Below are 21,852 nucleotides of genomic sequence, written 5' to 3'. Positions count from 1 at the left end.
GAGGAGATTTTGAAGCCAGAACCTTCTGAACAATTCCCCAACCACGACTGGGTCTGCAATCACCCACAAGCTTGTTAGCTCAAGACGCAATTAGCTCGGCGGTTGCAAATGTAAACAAAAGCGCATTTCACAAATGTGCCCTTTATGCCAAGTAGGTGATAGCAAGTCTCTACCAGTGGTTGTCAGCTGTGGTCAGAGGGTGGGCATACCTCAAGGCCCTGTGGCAGGGAACCTCTGTGGTGGGAGAGAAGAGGGGCCAAGGTTAATGGAGGGGTGAGTGGGGGGGGGCAAGCAGAGCTATAGGCAATGAAGGGGCATCTGGGACCTTGGAAAATGAGAAACAACAAAAAGTAAGGCCATCTGTTAATGGTTAAATCCTTGAGCTTTGAAATTTGGTGGAGATTGATTGCTAATAATTGATTACTGAGGACCTACCATGGCAGAGGCACTGACTGAAACATTTTCTAAGTGCTAACTCAGTGGTTCTCAAACTTTCTGGCTCACTCTTAAATATTTTTGAGGACCCCCGAAGAGCTTTTGTTTCTGTGGATTATATCTGGTGGTATGATGTTGAACAGCTGGTTCTCTGGGGGGAAAAAAATCCTCATTGGTAGCATATGCCAATTCCCATTGTGTAAAGACTTCCACTGTAGCCAATTTCGAGATTCCAGCTTAACATAACGGAACATGAAATGGGATGATGTGTGCATGATAACTCTCCCAAGTCAGGCGAGCTGATTCAGAACACTGCTGGAACGTTTAGCTACTACTTAAGGTGTTGGAAATTAAAACTGAGGAAATTTTAAAATATGCAATTCATTAAAAATATGAATAACCCATTACATGTAAATATAAATAACATTCTTTGTGAAAAAACTGGATTTTCCCAAATAAAGAAAAATCTTTATTGAGAAAAGTGAGCTTGCTTTTTTATATTTTTGCAATTCTCTTTAATGTCTAGTTTAATCAAAGGCTCCTGGATTCATACATCTTCTGCATTCAATCTGTTGTGATGTCAGACATCGTATGGTCTCTGGAAAACATTGCAGAGCAATAAAGGTAAATAATGTCTCACTATTGCTATGAAAATTGTTTTGGTCTTTTGGACCCCCCCCCCAACAAAGGGTCTTGGGGCCTTCCAGAGGTCCCGGGATCACACTTTGAGAACCGCTGTCCTAATGCATTTAATTTTTCCAAACATCCCAATGAGGCAGGTTTCTTATTATCCTGACTTTACAGATCAGGAAACTGAGGCACAGAGAAGTGAAATAACTTACGGGGGGGGGGGGCACTTAGTGAGAAAGTGGCAAAATCAGGATTCAAACAAAGTCAGTTTCTAGAGATGGGATTGAGTTGGTGATTGTCACTTAACTAGATGTGTGTGTGATCTTGGGGAAAATGAGCCTCTCTGAGCCTGAGGTGTTGCCATAACATCCATAACCCATCGTCATCCCCAATTTGGGTTAGACTTCACTTTCCCTCACTCTCAGGTCTTACTCACGGGTCCCTCATCTGTGCTTACTTAGCATTCTCTTTTTCTGTCCACACGATGCTTTATCCCACACGATTGTGGCATTGTTTAGTTGTCCCCATTGGATTGCACTCTCCATGAGGGCAGACACCAGGTCTACCTTGTCTCATCAGGATCTGGAACAGGTGCTTGAAAATCTGCTGAAGGAAGAAATGAGTAAATAAATATGCATTGAGACTTTGCATGAAGGCAGGCTACAGTCGGTCCTACCCAGAGTTCTGCCCTGTGGCTCCAGGGAGACAGGGAAGGGGGAGTGGGGAGGGGGCTGTCGTGCATCATCATAATCACAGGTCAGACCACAGGCTAAGAAAAGCCACCTCCTGAATTCTCCAAAGCAGTTCAGATCACCCACTTTCTGCCTGGACTCACTTCTTACTCAATCTTCCCATCACTCAGCACTCAGACACTCAGCTGAGCAGTCCCTCCAGATGGTCTTCATCCTTCTAGAAAATTCAGCATCTCTGCCCTATGCTGCTGGGGGTGGGAGAGGGGAACTCTCTGCTTTTTTCCCTTCATAGCCTGGGTTTTGTATGTTATCAGGAACCCCCCTCCCACCCTTTTCTAGAACAATTAAACCTTTTTATTTCATCACCTCTGGGAAGGGTCAGTCACGCAAGAGTGAAGTTGTCTTGTTCCCGTGCCCCACACCTGCCACTGGCACCTGATTAATGGCTGCACTTCCGGAGGCTGGGGACCCTGAGGAGATGCAGCCCGGCAGGTGGGGCCAGTTAGATGGAGGCCATGTCCCTGGGCTTGGAGCCGGTCAGCTTCCTCTTTCACTATCTATAACGGTCCTTTCCAGCAGTGACCTTCTAGGATTCTCAGAAGCCGCTGAGAAGTGTAATTGTGGGGGAAGGGAGCAGGCAGTGCAGAGACAATCAACCCAGATTCTGCCTGGAAGGTCATGGGACTGAGCCCTGGCACCGGAGACCTTTAAGAAGCAAAAAGGAACTGAGAAAACAGCCAGGAGTTCGCCTAGCCTGGAGTTCCTGGAATTCTGCTTTGTGTGTGAGCTTCCCGCGGCAGCCAAGGCCCCTCTGACTAACAGGAGATGGGGATGGGAGGCAAGAGGGTGGGCGGGGAGGTGGCTTGGCCTGGCAGCTCGCCTGGGCACTTCCAGCTCAGGGGATGGGCTCCAGGTCTCCTCCAGGGGCCAACCTGGGTCTCCAGAGAACCTCACCCGCGAAGGTGGTGGCTGCCTGAGAGCTGTGCAGGTCAAGTCTACGGGTTGGGTTCTCTTTCCACCCTGGACAAGCTCTCTGCCCACCTGCTCTGGAGCAGGCAACCAAACAGGCTGTTATCTCTAGAAGGCTGGCTTTAAAACCTGACCCTTGGGGCGCCTGGGTGGCTCAGTCGTTAAGCGCCTGCCTTCAGCTCAGGTCATGATCCCGGGGTCCTGGGATCGAGCCCCGCATCGGGCTCCCTGCTCCGCGGGAAGCCTGCTTCTCCCTCTCCCACTCCCCCTGCTTGTGTTCCCTCTCTCGCTGTGTTTCTCTCTGTCAAATGAATAAAATCTTAAAAATAAATAAGTAAATAACTAAAACCCGACCCTCATCCAGGAAGGAACAGCTGACTCCACCTACACTTTTATGATTCAGTAGTTGTCATCCTGAAAGACACTGTGAGCCCGGCTGGGGCCACAGGACTGATGGATTTCCATTGGACAGGGAGGAGGAGGGAGTGGGAGGAGCAGTGAGGTTGGGGTGTGGGTGTGAGTTCTTAGGAAAAGGTACAATTGGGATCAGAGCCACCCCTGAGGGTGCGGACAAACCTAAGGATCCATTTCCTCCCTCCACCCAACATTAGAGCGAGTGAAGTCTTGCTAAAATAAAAACCAAGGGAGCTTTGGTGGACCATTGCATCCTCATACTGCATCACAGTCATTCACCCATCTGTTCCTTGCTCTAACTTGGGAGCTTCCAGAGGACAGAGGGCGGGGTTGTGCTCACCTCTGTATCCCAGGTGCAGGCCCTGGGCCTGACACACAAGGCCTGACACACAGGGACGGCTCAGTAGGTATTTAGGTATTACATGAATGAATGAAGGAGGGAGTGAATGAATGAGTGAATGAAACCACAAACACAAAAACCCGTAGTCAGGGTAAAATGTCATTGGGAGGAGCTAAATGCAAAAGCAGTTGATTGGGATGGGTGTGTGTGTGTGGGGGGGGGTACCCATGTCCTGCTGCTACTTTTCCTTCAGAGATTCAGAGAAGCTTCTCTCCACAACCCCCCCACCCCCCGCTGCTTTGCTGCTTTGCTCTCTAAATGCTCAGATAACGTGGTGCATTCATCCATTCAACAAATATTTACTGAACACCTGCCATGACAAGCCCTGGGCTGCATGACTGGGAATGAATGAGACCCGCACATGGCCTGCCTCAGGAAGCCTGCCCAGTATCACGAAATAAGTAATCACAATGAGCTGTGACAAGTGCTGGGACCTGGTAGGTCGCACAGAGCTAGAGTGACCATATAATTTAATGTCCCAACTGGAGCACTCTTGACAGTAAAGATGATTGTTGCAGGTTGCGTCCTTTGGGAGGCAGATTCTGAGATGGGGATTCGAGTGCAGAAAGTTTATTAGAGGTGCTTTGGGGCCAACACCTGTAGAAAGGAAGGGACCGAAGCCAGACCGGGCAGAGGGAGAAGTTGAGATGTGCCACGATCTCAGTGAAGGCTTCAGCCAACCCCATAGGGAGTTCAGACTCAGATGGCCCTTTGGCATCAGCTCCAGTGTGGGGGTGTGGCTTGGCTTTTCTACCATCATGTTGATCGGTCATTGGATACTGGCTGCCTCTGGAAGGAGGTGTGACCTTGGGGGAGGCCATCCCCAAAGAGGGCCGACAGCTGAAGGCGTCTCCTGGCCGCTTTCCCAACAACTCGGGATTTGGATGGTGCCTCAATGAACTGCCGCAGGCGCACAGATAACAACCAGGCCCAGGCAATAGGCTGTGTCGGGTGTCTCTGGTGGGAACACCTGCTGGGGGTTTCAGCTGGAACCCTGTATCAAGGCAGGGTGGCATGAAGCTCAGGGCTTGTGCAGTCTGCAACCTCTTCATCGCCAGCTCTCTTCCCTTCCCTCGCCTGTTTCCTCTGCTTTAGAGGACAGTGGGTGGCTTTTGCGTGCCTTCTCTCATTTCACATGCATTCCGCACCCACTTCAGGAGCATCGCATCATTTAATTTGTGGTGAGGTGAGTGTAATTATTTTTCTCACCCCCACATCCAAACTATCAGGAAGTTCTTTCACCATTACCTCCGAAACAGAGCCCCAAACTGTTCACTTTCTCCACCTTCGCCACCTCTACCCTAGGGCAAACCACCGTCTCCTCTCTCCTAACTGTTGCCATTGTTTTGATTTTGAACCAAGATGGCCGACAGCATGGAGCTGCAGGAGGAACGGGTGATAATGCGAAGAAAAAAGAATCAGAAGACCACTGAGGGAGCCTCCAGCAGAGCGCATGAACTCAAAATGCCTGAGAGAAGCCCAAAACATGACATTTGATCTGAAGAATCAGCATATGACCTGAACGTTGAGGATATTCCCTCTTCAGAATAAACTGAAAGGCAGGAGAGACAGTGGTTAGGTCATGGCCCCTGAGGCCAGAGTGCCTGGGTTGACATAACCTCAGGCCAGCGTCTTGACTTCTCTGTGCTTCAGTTTCCTTGTCTGTAGAATGGTGGTAATGATAACAGAACTCTTGGGGCACATGCGAAGTGCTCTTCTACGCTCCTCAGTATTACCCTGTGAGCTGCCATCTTGGTCTGTGTTCAGCATGGTAGATGTGGCTGTTGGTGCCCTTTCCCGGCCTCATCTCCCTTCCGCTCCTATCTCCAACATGCCCTATCCCCACTCCCACGTGAAGTCATTTATCCATTCGACAAATATTTCTTCAGTTGCTACCCATGCATCAGGCACTAAACTCTTGTTTTATTCTTCTGCATCCCACAAGTATTTGAGCTAATGGGCAGGTGGCCTTGGGCTTGCTTTTGCCTAAATGGGAGTCCCTGTCCCTTGCCATTTCTTGTTCATGCTCAAAGTCACCCAAATGGAAAACCAGCTTCCGTTGTGGCCCAGCTACTACCTCTTGTCCTCCATTTTGGACCTTCAGCTGCTGGTGGAGAATGAGCATCATGAATGACCCCCCTTGAGTGACCCCATGAATGACTCTTCCTCCTGGACCCAAGAAGCCTTGGTGGGAGAGGAAGCCCTTGGCAGCCTGGAACCCCACTCTCTCATGTGGTTGCATTCTCCACCTTGATCCTACCTTGGTCATGGCCTTGTGTACTCCTGGCCTGTGTCTCCTTTTCCCGGATCCTTCTCCGAATGTCAGGAAAGGGCCTAGAAAGGATGAAGGAAGGGTAAAGTGGAGAGGGCAGGGGGCAGGGCAAGTGGAAGAAAGAAGTGAGGCCCCGGGAGGCAAGAGGGGTTGAAAAGATTGAAGTGTGAGAGGGTGCTGATGATGACATTTGCCATGAATTAATGCATGAGTGCCTCAGTGGGAACGATAGCCCTGTGAAGTCAGTACCATGGTCGTCCCGTTTTCCAGGGAAGGGGACTGAGGCAAAGACAGGTTATGAAACTCCCCAGAAGCCTACCACGGAGATGGGAGAGCTGGCTGCCCCCCTGGATGGGGGAGGGTGCAGAAGTCCCACAAGGGCTCCCTGAGAAGGACATGCACCTGGCATAGAGCCAACACTCAGTGAACAGTGTTAAATGGATGGTGGTGCCAAGAGGCTGGGGGCAGGCTCTTTACATAAACCCCTGGTGTCTGGTGTCCGCGGGCCCTGGCTAGTGAAGCATCTTATCTCCCCCACCCAGGAATTCCTCAGCCCCCTTGGTCAGGGCGCTGCAGTCCACCAGCCAGAGGGAAGCTGGATTCCCCAGTTCTGGGTTGGCATCGCCCACACCACTGCAAGGAAGGAGAGGGCTGTGGTGTGGGCACAGCTTGACATCGGTCACTTCCTACCCCTGGGGCCTTAGGGGAGGCAGTTAGCCTCACCTTCCTCGGTCACAAAACAGCAACGTAGGTCCATCCTCCATGTCAAGGTGAAGACGAAACTGTTGGGGGGGGTAGAGCCCCGCACAGGGCAGGGAGGCGGTAAATGGATGAAGTTATGGTCGCACCTCTTCACCAGCCCTACTGCGCTCATGGCTGATGAGCTCTTGGCAGTTGACAAAGCTCTTTCCGCTCCCATGTCAGCCTGACTTGGCTCCTCTTAGTGGGTGGGCAGGCACTGCAGAACCTCTGTGTCTGTTTCACAGATGAGCAAAGAGAAGCCCAGAGGCCAGAGAGGACAAGGAAGCCTTGTGGAGGTCTCTGGGGACCTGCGGGGGGCGGAGGGGTGTCAGGAAGAGAGGGCGTCCAGGAGCCCAGTGTGACCGGCCTGCTGTCCCCCGCCTCCCCCAGCCACCGAGCCCATCAGCGCGGTTAGGATCTGTTGGCCCGTAACTAGTCCCCATGTCCCTGTCCAGCAGCAGCCTGACCTCGTTCACTTGGAGAAAAACAGGAAGCTGGACTCTGCCAGGAATCAGAACACACCCTTCCTCAGCCCTGGGCTGCAAGGACGCTGGGGGGCTCTGGGGGCAGGTCACAGGGCAGGGTGTGGGGTAGGGGCTCTGCAGGCCAAGCCAGGGTGGCCGGGGGCCTAGACAGATGGGCTGGGCTCTGGCCAGGCCTTGCTGAGCTCCCCAGGGGCCAAGAGGACGTGGGGAGGTGGGGAGCCAGGAACGGGAGCTCTTGGCCTTCCTCTCCCATGTGGGGACAGAATTATGGGGCACCGGGGTCACATATGACTTTTGCCTCCATGGGCCCCTTCTTCTATTAAAAAAAATATTAAAACGTATATTCCACAACTGTATCGGTCTAAAGATGAATATGATTCAGGTTGGACTCGTGATTATGTTTTCATGATCATTTTATCTTGTGGTTTTAAAAGAAATGAAAATGAAAACATTTTCCTGGGCCCCTAACAGTATGGTGGGCCCTGGGCCTAAAGGATAAGTGAGCCCTACGGATGAAGATCCTAGCACTTTCCAGTCCCGCAGAAACCATGTCCCCCCAACGTGGCCACGAAACACAGGGATTAGCGTTCAGAGATCAGATGGGAATGCCGGGCTCAGCCTGGAAATAGAACCTGTTTCCCCCTCTGTAGAATGGGGAAATGAGGGCATCTGCCTCCTGATGCTCTTCTGAGATGATCTTCTGAGAAGTGTCTGGCCCAGGGCCTGCCTCAAGGGAGCCCCACTATTTCCTCACTGGCAACACAGATTAGGCACCTACTGGGTACAGAACCCAGGAAAGAATGTGGCTTAAGGGAACGCCTACTATTTTATATCAGAGTTTAGGGTCATCTTTAATTTTTAACTTTTTATTGGAAAGCGATTTACTACCTTTAAATATGCATAATGTCACAAATAGAAGTGTGGTGAAAATCAGCTGGTATCCGTGTTTGATTTCAGTGAAGAAGATTTAGGCCCGGGATGGAGTCCCAGCCCACGAATGTTGTTTAAGCCCCCAAACTGACTAGTGGGTTGTGTACAGAGAACTCTTTTTTTTTTTAAAAGATTTTATTTATTTATTAGACAGAGAGAGAGACAGCTAGAGAGGGAACACAAGCAGGGGGAGTGGGAGAGGGAGAAGCAGGCTTCCCCCCCGAGCAGGGAGCCCGATGCGGGGCTCGATCCCAGGACTCTGGAATCATGACCTGAGCCGAAGGCAGACGCTTAATGACTGAGCCACCCAGGCGCCCCTGGAGAACTCTTTTTTAAGGACCTTGAAGGAGAGCACTGAACTGAATTTCCAGCTGGCAAGGATTGTTCGTGTTAAGGTTCTCATTTCTCTGATGTTTCTGATTAAAACCTCCCAGCTTCTCTGGCTGAGTTAGGTCACTCTGGTCTTGTTATTTCGGTATTTCCTGAGAATCCGAGCTGGGGTTTGCTGCAGATGTGCTCCTCAGCCCGTAACCCATGAGCTCTGTGGGCTAGTGGCCTGAGGTGCCTCTGCTCTAGCCCCTCTTTTGTGGGGTGGTGGGGGGGAGGGGGTCATGTCAGTGGGGGAAGACAGGTCATCCAACTCATAGGTGCTGAGACGCAGAGTGAGTCCACTTACTGGTTGTCTCTTAATGGCCCTGTCACTGTTCTGCCTGAAACCCTCAGGGATCTCCACTGGCTCTCCCAGGAAAGGGGGGAGGCCCCTGCCTCCTGGCCACTGGAACCAGCCTGGCTCCTTCTCAGGACCCCCTTCCTCACTTCCCGCCACTCTGGCCCTTAAGGGAAGCAGCCCCCGTCGTTGCTCCCAACACTGCCCGCCTGTTGGCCTCCTTCACAGCCTCGGCCTCTGGAAGTGACCCGCTTTTATGCGTTGAGTGTTAGAGTCTTCGAATAGAGTCCATCTGGCCCACTGGGTGGTAAGCTCCCCGAGGGCCAGGCCTCACCTTATCCTCATCCCTGCTCTATCCCCAGCCCACAAGAGGCACCCAGGAAATATTTGTTGAAGCCATTATTATATATATATATATATTTTTTTTTTTAAAGATTTTATTTATTTATTTGAGAGAGAGATTGAGAGAGAGAGAGAGAGCACATGAGAGGGGGGAGGGTCAGAGGGAGAAGCAGACTCCCTGCTGAGCAGGGAGCCCGATGTGGGACTCGATCCTGGGACTCCAGGATCATGACCTGAGCTGAAGGCAGTCGCTTAACCAACTGAGCCACCCAGGCGCCGAAGCCATTATTATATTTAAGCATACAGTATTCATCCATGCAGTAATGGATTAAAAAATATTTCCTGGAAGAGAGGCTTCGGAGTCACACAGACCTGCGTTCCTGTCCCATCGAAGCAAGTCTCAGCTTTGTCATTTTCAAAGTGCAGATAAAAATTGCACCTGGCATGGGGCGCCTGGGTGGCTCAGTCGTTAAGCGTCTGCCTTCGGCTCAGGTCATGATCCCAGGGTCCTGGGATCGAGCCCCATGTCCGGCTCCCTGCTCCGCGGGAAGCCTGCTTCTCCCTCTCCCACTCCGCCTGCTTGTGTTCCCTCTCTCGCTGTGTCTCTCTCTGTCAAATAAATAAATAAAATCTTATAAAAAAAAAAAAGTCGCACCTGGCTTGCTGGGCAGCTGTGGCGAAGGGAGGCCGTGCCCAGAGAGAGATGAGCTGCGGGGATAAGGATTCCCTGTGGTGACAGGGATGGGCGAAGGGGCAGGCCCGGGACCCCCTGTCCCAGATCACACTGTTTTGTTTCCATTAAGGGTGGACATTCATCACAACCACACCTGTACGTGGGTTGATGTCATCCAGTTTAGAATGGTTTTATCGCTTTGGTTCCCAAAGTTGGCTGTAGGTTGGAATCAAAGGGGAGTTCAAAAAAAAAAAAAAAAAAATCCTGAGGCTGGAGTTCAGTCTTGGAGAGGCTAAGGTAATTGATCTGGGGTGTGGCCTGGACATCGGGACTTTTCAAATGACCCCAGGTGGGGCCCCTGGGTGGCTCAGTCATGGTCTTAGGGTCCTGGGATGCGTGCGTGGAGCCCTGCTTCACGCTCCCTGCTCAGCGGGGAGTCTACCTCTCCCTCTCCCTCTGCCCCTCCTGCTCCCGCTTGTGCGCCTGCGTGCTCTCTCTCAAATAAATAAATAAAATCTTAAAAAAAAGAAGAAGAAGAAAAAAGAAAATGACCCCAGGTGATTCCACCATGTAGCCAAGGGTGAGAACTTTGGTCTTGCCCCAGATGTGACTTCGGGTCCTCTCCCTTCCTACCACTCCCTTCCCTCCTGCTTGAAATTCACTTGACGTTGGCACAAAGACTTCCAGGGCACAACTGAGATAAATGGCTTAAAATGCAGATGACTAATTGAGGAGAGAAAGCAGCTGAATCTCTTCTTACACGGGTTCTGCTATCAGCTGTCAGATTCTTTTCTGCCTTCCTAGCAGGGAGAGGTCCTGGGAGTGGGAAGGAAAGGAGAGCTAGGATCTGGTGTCTGGAGACCAAGGTCCTAAGCTTTGCCACTATGTAAATATGGAAGTAGCAGCTCCCTCTCCCGCCTAGGGTCTCACTCAGTTCCTCACTCCGTGAAATGACATTCCTTTGAGAGCCAGCATCCTAGAGCTAGGGCCAATTCCACAATCCCTAAGAACCAGCCTTCCAGCCATCCTGAAGCTTGCATGTCCATGCAGATTCCCTGGCCTCGAGCTGACCCTGCTTGCTGAAGTTTGTTTAGTGCAACCACATTATGATAAAGCTTAATTCCCAGAAGACATCATTGTAATTTTGAGGCTATGAAGCAACTCAAAGTGAATTTATGAGGTGTTGACAAGTAGAGGTCATGGGGGAATCAGCTTTTTATTGCATAGAAGAGCATCTTCTATAATCAGCTGGAGGTTTATCTGCAGCTGGATGTTTCCTAAGAGAGTGAAAATGTTTCCTCTCTTGAGCAGGTCAATGTGGAGCCATTGTAGAACTTTTTACACCAGTCTTTTTAAAGGGAACCCTGTTCTTGTTCCTGTGGTCACCAATTAATTGACGAGAGTTTATAGTTCTTGGAAGAAAGAAATGGAAATTCTAAGGAAGAGACAGGAGATGTAGAAAGCCCTTCTAATGAGACACAGGAATGAGTAGGGCTGAAGTAAGGGAATGTCCTGGAACCAGCCCGAAGGGCGGGCCCAGGAAAGAGTCCTCGGGCAACTGCTTTTGGCATTCAGATGTTTTTTTCCCAAGCTCAGGCCTGAGGGCCTCCCAGCTACAGAGCCCAACCAGGCCACAACGATTACACAAATCACAAACACAATGATTACACAAATCTAGTGCCAGTCCAATCAGGCCCAAGCCCAACTTTTTCTGCATAGTACAACTTGCACATTTGAGGTCAAGCTCTGTTGGACACAGAGAGGAAGGGTATTCGGAAAAGGACAGACTTTTTCCAGAAATTCTCTGGCTCCCAGCCCCCTCTTCCCCTCAGTTCAGATTTCGGAGCACATCCAAAGCAAGGCATCACCGTGAAGGCTGCTCAGATACCTGGGAAGCTTCCTAAGTGAAGTCCACTCAATTGCCTCAAAGTACGAGTTGGCTGCATCTCCTGGTGCCTAGTGTTGGGTTAGATGCCCAAGTGGAGCTTGGGAAGTAAGTGAACTTGGCATTGTCCCTGTGTTCTCCGTGTGAGGGAGTTGAACACTTCCGTGTTCCAGGCACTGCGGATTCAGACTGGGGGTTCAGAGGTGAGGAAGACCTGCCTTTACTCTGGAGGGGTTCACAGTCCATGGGGTCTGACTTGACCATCTGGCTGCCCTGGGGCTGGACTCCACCTGGGCAGACCCTGCCTCTTGGCCCCACTCGCCGTGGTCACTCTACTGCTGTGCACTATTATGTCCTCCGGTATTCCACTGGCTGCCTGATGGGTCAGCTGGTTGACCTAGCTGCCAGACAGTAACACATCTTGATTACTGGGTTTGTTGGTACCTCCTGAAATGTTGTTATTGAGGCAAATGCCTAACTCATGTAACCCCAGTTGAGGCCCGGACAGACCTCTGACTGATGGCCGTGCGTATACAAGCAGCTGCAGGCCAAAGGGTTGAGTGCTTAGAACAAATCCCCATGAGAGCCCAGAGGGGCATCTGAATAATTCTGGGGGCAATGTTTCCAAAGCATACTCTGGGGAACATCAATCCTGTGAAGTGCTCCTCCAAAACTAAAAGATTTTGTGGACAAATAGGTTTGGGAGGGGCGACTGGGTGGCTCAGTCGGTTAAGCATCTGCCTTTGGCTCAGGTCATGGTCCCGGCGTGCTGGGATGGAGCTCCACGTTGCTTCGGCTCCCTGCTTAGTGAGGAGTCTGCTTCTCCCTCTCCCTCTGCCCCTCCCCCTGCTCGTGCTCACTCTCTCTTTCAAATAAATAAATAAAATCTTTAAAAAAAATTGGGGAAACAGTGCATACTCTAGTTTCCCCCTTAGACCTTGAACACACTGAAAACTCTGAGATTCCTGGATGAAGAAACATTACTTTTCTAACCCATCCTCTGTGGCTGCTTAGCTGTGTCAATGTTTCTTAACGTGAAATGGGAGGGCACTCATCCCAGAATCTCTTGGGGGTGCTTGTTGGAAATACAGAATCCCCAGCCCTGCTGCAGACTTTCTGAGTCAGAATCTCCGGAGCCAAGACCTAAGAATCTGCTTTGAACAAGTTCCCAGTTAATTGTGATGTGTGCTCATGTCGAGAACCCCAGCTAAACCTTCCCTGGCCTTGGCTTTTTCTCAGAGTGTTGTAAAGATCAAGAGATAAGCTCGAGCAAAAAGATTAGTCAGAAAGAAACTACACACTTCCCAACTCATTCTATGGGGCCAGCGCTACCCTGATAACAAAACCAAGCAAAATTCAGTACAAGAAGAAAGAGAAAACTAGAGCCCAATAAAAATAATGACTAGAGATGTAAAAATCCTCAACAAAATACTAGCAAACCAAACCCAGCAACATATTGGAAGGGTTATACACCATGATCAAGTGGGATTTATCCCAGCCATGTGAGGTTGGTTTAACATCCAAAAATCAATGAATGTAATACAGCATATCAACAGAACCACTGGAACAAAGAAATGGCACAGTAGTTGGATGTGCACATGGGGTCAAGGAGGAGTTTGAAACAACTAGAGACAATAGAGGTAAATGAAATGATCTGATTCAGAGGAGGAATTGCTAGTGACAGATAGGGTAGAACCTCTCAGGAGTCCAGTTCTTGATAAGGTGAGAGGAGATGGTATCTGCAGCATAGGGAGCCAGTGGTCTTGGAGAGGAGCAGTGACACTCTTCCAACTGTCATAAGGAGAAAGAGAATTTGGTACAGATGGGGAGGTGGGAAGGTGAAGGTACTCCTGAGGAACTGCTTTTATATTCTAATTGAAATTGTCTCCTCGCCTCTTTTTCTTTTCTTTTCTTTTCTTTCTTTCTCTTTCTTTCTTTCTTTCTTTCTTTCTTTCTTTCTTTCTTTCTTTCTTTCTTTCTTTCTTTCTTTCTTTCTTTCTTTCTTTTTCTTCTTTCTTTCTTTCTTTTTCTTTCTTTCTTCAAGCATTTATTGAGCACCTATGGCATGCTCTGGCACTGTTCTAGGTGCTGAGGTTACAGCAGTGAACAATTTATTTTGCTTTCTTCCCCCGAAACATTTTATTAAGAAAAATTTCAAACATACAGAAAATTTAAAAGAATTTTATGTGAGTGCTCATTTACCAACTAGATTCTACAGTTAACACTTTGCTCTATTTGCTTAATCGTGTATCCGTACATCTCTCTCCGTCCACCCGCCTATCCACCTGTCCTTCCATCTTTTTATTTTTTTGAATCATTTCAAAGAATGTTGTGGACATCAGTATCTTTTATCCGGAAACATTTCAGGATGTGTATAATTAACAAGAGTTCAGTATTTGTTTATCTTTTTTGGGGTAAAATTTATATACGAGAAATGCCCAGATCTTAATTATACATGAATCTCAAGGATGGGTGAATTTTGACAAATGCCCGCACCTGTATAACTCAAACCCCTATCAAGAGATAGTACATCATCATCACCCCAGAAAATCCCCCATGCTTCTTCCCAGTCCCTTCCTCCCCCTACCCAGGTAACCATTATTCTCATTTTTTTTAAACCAGAGATTAGTATTACCTATTCTAGGACTTCAAATAAGTCAAACTGTATCATACGTACTTTCATGTGTCTAGCTTTGTTCTCTCAGCACAATGGGAGATTCGTTCATGATGTTGCATGTATAGGTAATTAATTCTTCTCATTGCTAAGTAAATCCCTTTATGTTTTATAAAGGGATCCTATTATACCAGAAGAAATTATTTATTCTTCTGCTATAGTCATCAGAGCTGTTTCTAGTTTTCAGCCATTATGAACATTCTTGTGGTCATATTTTTTTTTGTGGACATATGCTTTCATTATTCTTAGGTAGAAGTAGAATTGCTGAGATAGGTTTTGTTTTAAGAAACTCCCAGATCTTGGGGCGCCTGGGTGGCTCAGTCGTTAAGCGTCTGCCTTCGGCTCAGGTCATGATCTCAGGGTCCTGGGATCGAGCCCCGCATCGGGCTCCCCGCTTGGTGGGAAGCCTGCTTCTCCCTCTCCCACTCCCCCTGCTTGTGTTCCCTCTCTCACTGTGTCTCTCTGTCAAATAAATAAATAAAATCTTTAAAAAAACAAACAAACAGAACTCCCAGATCTTTATCCAAAGTGGTTGTGCCATTTTACATTCCTTCCAGCAATGCGTGAGAGTTCTGATTATTCCAGTGCCAACGTCTGATGCTGTCAGTCTTTAATTTTTGCTATTTTAGTAGGTGTATGCTGGTGTCTCATTGTGGTTTTATATGCATTTTCTTAATGACTAATGATGTTAAGCACTGTTTCCTGTGCTTCCTGGCCATCTGTATATTTCCCTTTGTGAAGTTTTTATTCAAATCTTTCGTCTATTTTAAAAATTGAGTTCTCTATCTCTTTATTATTGAGTTGTAGGGGTTCTTTATATATTCCGTATACATGTCTTTCGTCAGATATATTTTGCAAATATTTTCTTTCGGTCTGAAGCTTGCTATCATTTTCTTAATGGTATATTTTGCTGAACAGAAGGTTTTTTTTTTTTTTGATGAAGTATAAGATATCAATCTTTTAAAAATAATTATTGTTTGGGGTGCCTGGGTGGCTCAGTTGGTTAAGCAACTGCCTTTGGCCCAGGTCATGATCCCGGGGTCCTGGGATCAAGCCCCTCATCGGGCTCCCTGCTTGGCAGGGAGTCTGATCTCCCTCTCCCTTTATCTGCTACTCCGCCTGCTTGTGCTCTCTCTCTCTGTCAAATAAATAAATAAATAAATCTTTTAAAAAATAGTTACTGTTGGGGCGCCTGGGTGGCTCAGTCGTTAAGCGTCTGCCTTCCGCTCAGGTCATGATCCCAGGGTCCTGGGATCGAGCCCCACATCAGGCTCTCTGCTCCGTGGGAAGCCTGCTTCTCCCTCTCCCACTCCCCCTGCTTGTGTTCCCTCTCTAGCTGTGTCTTTCTCTGTCAATTAAACAAAATCTTAAAAAAAAATAGTTACTGTTTTCTGTGATTTATTTTAAGGTACCTTTGCCTACTGCTAAGTTTTAAAGATATTCTCCTACATTTTCTTGCAGAAGCTTTATGATTTTAGTTTTTGATTGAGACCTATCATTCATTTAAAATCAGTTTTTGTGAATGGTGTAAAGGAGGAGCTGAAGTCTATTTATTTATTTATTTTATATGGATAGCCAGTTCCAGCACCATTTGTTGAAAAAACTTTCTGCTTCCCATTGAAACTCTTTGGTCATTGTATAAAAAAAAATCAAATGACTGTTTAATTGTTGGTCTATTTCTGGGTTCTCTTTTCTATTCCATTGATCTATTTGTTTGTCATTGTGATCATGCCACAATGCTTCGATTGCTATAGCTTTATAATAAATCATAAAGTTAGGGTGCCTGGGTGGCTCAGTCGTTAAGCGTCTGCCTTCGGCTCAGGTCATTGTCCCAGGGTCCTGGGATGGAGCCCCACATTGGGCTACCTGCTCAGCGGGAAGCCTGCTTCTCCCTCTCCCACTCCCCCTGCTTGTGTTCCTGCTCTCGCTATGTCTCTCTCTGTCAAAAAAATAAATAAAATCTTTAAAAAAAAAAATAAATCATAAAGTTAGGTAGGGTAAATTCTCTAATTTTGTTCTTTTTCAAGAAGCTTTGAATATTCCAGGTCCTTTGCATTTCCATAAAAATTTTCGGACATGTGACTTTCTACAAAAGAATCTACTGGAATTATGATTGAAATTGGGTTGCATCTAAAGATCATTTTGGAGAGAACAAACATCTCAATATTGATGCTCGATATTGAGTCTTGCCAGTCCATGAACATATTTCTCCACTTCTTTAGGTCTTCTTGAACTTCGAATTTCTTTCAGCAATATTTTATAGTCCTCAGTGCACAGATCTTGCACATCTTTTGTGAAACTTATTCCAAAATATTTCATGGTTTTTTTTCATGATGCTGTTAAATGAAATTTTTCAGATTTCCATTTTCTAGCAGCGGCAACAGCGCTGAAAGCCAGACAGTGACAGAAAGGACAGACCTTCAGGAGGTCCTAGGTGCGGGGAAACGGGGATGGGGTGGGGTGCCATTTGTTTGCAGGCAACTGCAGAGGGGCGGAGGGGGTGACAGACATGTGGCTTATGGGATGGGAGGGAGGGCTGATGCACTATACGGCAGGGAAGGCCAACTTCCTTTCTCTCTCCCGTTCCTAAGCAAGGAAGCCTGTCCTCAACCCCCTCCTAGGAGAGGCTGCTGCCAAAACTGGAGCCTTGGAAATGTGCTCCTGTGCCCCCTTCCCCAGCCCTCTGAGCTGCTGAACTGCCTCATCCACCAGCCCTCTGGGGGGGCCACTGCCACCCTGGTCTGGGAGGAGCCTCTGTGGACAGTTAAGCTGGCCCCAGGGGCACATTCTGCCTCTCTGTGAGAGGCCACACGGCCTCCGGTCCTCACTGGCTCAGCCTGTAGGGAGGTGATGGAAGCAGAAGCACCTGCGATTTACTTTGCTCAAAATATCACAGCCACACTCCTGGGCTGGCTGTCAGCTGTCCCCTACCTTCTGCCACCCTCAATGGTTTCTCCAGCCCCATTTCTTCACGTCACCCCACCCAGTTATAGAGTCAGCTGCCCACACCTCTCACAAGGGCCAAAACATCCATGTCATGCTCTACGGAAAGATTCTCAAGAAGCAGAAACTGAACAAACCGAAACTCCACCCATCCTGGGTCCTGTCCCCATTCCATTAGGAAGGGTGTGCGAGGAGAGGGAGGGGACGAAGCCACGGGGGTGCCCCGTGGCTGGGCAAAAGGAATGTTGGGGGGGGTGGCTGTGCCAAGGGGGGCTGTCACCCCTCTGTACTCCCCACGATGCCCCCGAAGCCCCTTCAAGGAAAGGTGTGCCTACCGTGCTTTACAACAATGCCAGTTGCTGTAACAATGAAACCCCCAAATATATTGTGTTTCTTTCTCACTCGTGTACCAGTTCCCAGCAGCTCTTCCTGGATTGCGGGTGGCTTTCCTCCAATGCCGTGATTTAGAGACCAGGCTTTTTGCGTTTTGAGGCTCTACCATCCCCTGGTCTGACTGTCATCCTTGGCACCCATCTAATTGGAGGGGAGAGAAACCCCGTGGAAGGCATAAGTACTTGGCAAGAGCCTTGGTACAGAGGTGACGCCCTTTACTTTTGCTCACTTTCCATTGGCAAGGACTGTCGTGGGGCAACAGTTGGATGCAAGGGAGCTTGGAAGATGTGGCCCCTGGCTCAGCAGCTCTTTCCCAGCGACAACTTGACACTGGCAAGAAGAGCTTGGATTTTGCCATCCCTGCCACGGAGCCCTGTGAGCTTGCTCTGTAAACTGTAGAGGGCTGTTTGGATGTGACAAGTCCCATCCCCAGCCTGGGTGTCTCATGGTTTTCCTCTGTCTCCGAAGTTGCTTTCCACCTCACTCAGCCACCATGCCCTCCCCAGGTTCCCCTCCTTCCAGGCACTTACCTAAATCTGACCCTTCCAAGAAGCTTTTTAGGGATCTTAACATCCACACTGAGGTCTCCCATTCTCTGAGCAGGAGCAACGTGTGGGGCCAGATTTCCTCCTTCCTCATACACTCACAATGTTTGGACTTCTCTCAACCAAGGACTAAGGCTTTCTCCCCACAACTGACACCAAGGCTTCAGACACATGTGCCTTGGGAGAGAGAGCAGAATTCTTTCATACTGAGGGTCCGTATAGATCCTTCTAGAAGGGAGGGAAGGAGGCAAGGGCACTCTGAGTTTAGGGCATGGACAGCTGTGGGCCTGATGTCTCTTGCTTTGCTGGTGTCTCAGCTAGATTTGTCAATCACATGTTGAGCATCTTCAGCTTTTTCTAAGCAACTTGAGACTAATTAAATAATGTGTATTTGTTAGTGCTTACCATACGCCAGGCATTGCTAGGTACTTTTTATGAGCACTATCTGATTAATCTTCTCAACAGTCTAATGAGGCAGGGACTTTATTTTATCCCCGTTCTGCAGACGAGAAAAGCAAGACTCAGAGAAATGAACTTTCCCAGGGTCACAGAGCTAACGGTTGGTGGAGGCTGGGTTTGAACCCACATATCCAACTTCAAAGTCTGCTAATTCCTCTGTGCCTCTGTGTCCCTTCTCCCTGGGAACCCCGTGTGGCAGAGGCACCCAGTGCTCACTGGATAGCTTTGTGCTCCTTCACATTTCCCGGCCTTCCTTGCAGTCGTGTGACCAACTCTGATTGGTGGGCTGTGAATGGAAGGGACACATGTCATTTCGGGAGCAAAGCATTTAAGTACTGGTGTCCGACCCTCCTGTTCTGTCTTTCCCACTCGTGGTGATGACAGAGGCCATGGCTTGAAAGGGAGGAACCACTAGAAGGAAGCGGGCCATTGTAGAAAGAACAGCTGACCTGAAGAGCTGTGCGACCTGCAGGAGCTTCGTGTGGACGAGACATTCGCCTCTGTTGTGCTACAGCCCTGAGAGCGGGAGGTTAACTTGTTACCGCAGCGCACCATGGCCGCTCCTGACTAATACACCAGAACAGGACACGCAACACAGCACCGTTGTACCCACCTGGCTACAGGCAGCAGAGTCCCTCAGACACTTTGTTTGGAGAGTTGCAGAGTAAGAATGGGGCCGAGGTGACGGCTCCGAGACAAGCCCCCAGAAGCAGATGGGAGAGCACCGAAGGTCTCCCTGATCCCCTGGGCAGCAGGGACTCCCTGGACCTGCCCTCTCATTCTGGGTCCTCCTCCACCCGGCATCAGGCTTCTCCCTGTTGCTGCTTTCCCAAGCTGCTTGTTTTTGGCACAGCCCCTCTGTCTCCACCCCCAACACAGCTTCCAGAAGCTAAGGCCCGGATACCACTGGCTCCTCTCCAGATGCTGGCCCGAGTGCCTGGAAGTCTCTCTGAGCCTCACATTGTCTTTGAGATGTATCCCTGTGGACGCAGAGCTCTTGCAATCTGGGCAATCACCGCTTTCTGGCCCCCGCTGACTCTGGAGCCACTGGCTGGGTGTGGCAGGCAGGAAGCCCAGGGTAGGGCTGCCCATTGTCAGGTTAGGCCTGGGGAGAGGGTGCGGGTCTCGGGACCCTGGGCTGGCTCCTGCCTGGGCCCGAACAGCGAGAGTGTTCACTCCCCACCCAGACAGTTCTCAAACACTCGTCCCAGAGCGTCTGTGTGGGGCTGGGGGAGCATAAAGGCAAGAGGCTGTGGCCCTTGCCTTCCAGGAGCTTCTATCCTGTAAGCTCAAGTAGGACATAGCTATAGAAAAACACAACACAGGGGAGTGTATGAGTCAGGGATTTTTCAGTTACAGGTAACTGGACATCTAGAGAGAAAAGGTTGTGTACGTCTCCCTTCTGAAAGTAATTCAGATTCAAATGCTATTTGCTGAAACACTATTTTTTTTTCAAGATTTATTTATTTATTTTTAAAGATTTTATTTATTTATTCATGAGAGACAGAGAGAGAGAGAGAGAAGCAGGCTCCCAAGGAGCAGGGAGCCCGATGTGGGACTCGATCCCAGGACCCTGGGATCATGACCTGAGCCGAAGGCAGATGCTTAACCATCTGAGCCACCCAGGCGCCCTATTTTATTATTTTTTTAATTAAAGATTTTATTTATTTATTTGAGACAGAGAGAGAGCGTAAAAGAGAGAGCACGAGCAGAGGGTAGGGGAAGAGGGAGAGGGAGAAGCAGACTCCTCGCTCAGGAGGGAGCCCAATGCAGGGCTCAATCCCAGGACCCTGGGATCATGACCTGAACTTAAGACAGATGCTTAACCGACTGAGCCTCCCAGGTGCCCTATTTATTTATTTGAGAGAGAGAGAGCAAGTGGGGAGGGGGGTGTGCAGAAAGAGAGAATATCCAAGCAGACTCCTGCTGAGCATGGAGCCCGACGCAGGGCTCGATCCCACCAGCCATGAGGTCAGGACCTGAAACGGAAACCAAGAGTCTGTCGCTCCACCGACTGAACCACCCAGGCGCCCCTGGAACACTATTTTTTTAAAACACTGTTTTTTGAAATGCTGTGTGTAATGCGTGTGCATGCCAAAATTCACATTGACTCTTCAGACTTTCTGACTGCAAAATTCCAAGTTAAGTTTATCAAAGCTGAAATCTTTTCTTTCTCTTTTTGTTGGTCCTCTAGGTTAGCTGTTACCTTAAGTCCTGCTCTGAGTTATCCACTGAACCAACTCAAAAAAGGAATATTTTGCTCCCATGTCTGAAAAAATTCCAACTCCAGGCTTGGTTGATTCCAAGCCCTTGTATGCAATCTGCTTGACTCTGCTTTTTCTTTGTTTTGGCTTCATTCTTGAAGCTCGTACTCCCAGGACTATATTCTGTGCTTATCAGTCTCACCTGAAAGAGTGGGCCCATCTCCTAATCACTCTAGAAAAGCCCTGATTTAATGGACTCTGGGTCCCAGGCCTGACCGTGAACCAATTTCTGGAGTGGTTGGGGATAGGGGTGGGGTGGTAGAAGAGAAGATGTGATGTTTTGACTGCTAGGCCTGGGTCACAGGCCCCTCTCTGGATCCTGGGGTACAGTCAGCTTCTTCTGGATCATATGACTGAAGGTGGGGGAAGGTTGGGGTGTTATGATCAGAAGGAAGATGAATGCTGAGTGGGGTAACAGTCAGTGCCTACTGCTGGTAGGACAGTGAAATGTGCCCTCAAAAAATTATGAACCAGGGGCTGTGGGAGTTCAGAGGTGGGAGATGTCATTTCTAGTTAAGGAGATCAAGGAAGGCTTCATGAAGGAGGATGCCTCTGGGCTGGGACTTGAAGGATGATTGTGGTTTGAATGTTAGAGCTAGGGAGTTGGGGAGGAAAGAACATTCAGGGCAGAGGGAACAATGTGAGCAAAAACCTGGAGGTAAGCACAGAGAGTGGCAAAGGCTGAAGCCAAATGAGGGCAAGGCCTTGAATGCCCGGTCAAGGGGATATGGATTGGATTTGGGAGGCATTCATGCATGGTTCTGGAGCCAAGGATGGGTCATCAGATCTGAGCTCCCGAGAACTGATACTATCTGCCAGAGGGGCCCTGACCCCCCGTTCTTCCCCATCCCCCTGGGTGCCCTGGGTGCCCACAGATCCCTTCTCCTTTGGTTCAGCTCAGACAAGGCTAGAGTTTTCCAGTAGAAATGCTCACTGAGAAACAGGGAAAGTGGAAACCCTAATGTGATTACAGAGCTTAGCTTTCCCAAAGCACAGAAAGCCTGAGTACCTACTCTGGGCTTAACCTCCTCTCTCCCAC

General features: G+C 49.0%; 1 long non-coding RNA gene across 2 annotated transcripts; it reads right to left on the bottom strand.

Moving 5' to 3' along the window:
* Positions 1–887: 887 nt before the first annotated feature.
* Positions 888–19,462, bottom strand: LOC145717318 (uncharacterized). 2 transcript variants are annotated; one of them, XR_014140446.1, is made up of 5 exons: positions 19,163–19,462; positions 17,488–17,686; positions 5,801–5,874; positions 1,523–1,671; positions 888–1,033 (listed from the first exon to the last, which is right to left on the bottom strand). It is a non-coding gene; the product is annotated as an uncharacterized LOC145717318 (long non-coding RNA). The 2 variants fall into 2 exon arrangements; XR_014140445.1 differs by lacking the exons at positions 17,488–17,686; positions 19,163–19,462 and adding an exon at positions 6,536–6,858 and having other exon boundaries at positions 1,523–1,668.
* Positions 19,463–21,852: the final 2,390 nt, after the last annotated feature.

The sequence above is a fragment of the Leptonychotes weddellii genome, chromosome 15 (assembly GCF_054177405.1).
Source record: "Leptonychotes weddellii isolate Sample4059 chromosome 15, ASM5417740v2, whole genome shotgun sequence".
NCBI lineage: Eukaryota > Metazoa > Chordata > Mammalia > Carnivora > Phocidae > Leptonychotes > Leptonychotes weddellii.
Note: the sequence above shows the minus strand (reverse complement) of the source record. Positions and strands in the feature narration are given on the sequence as shown.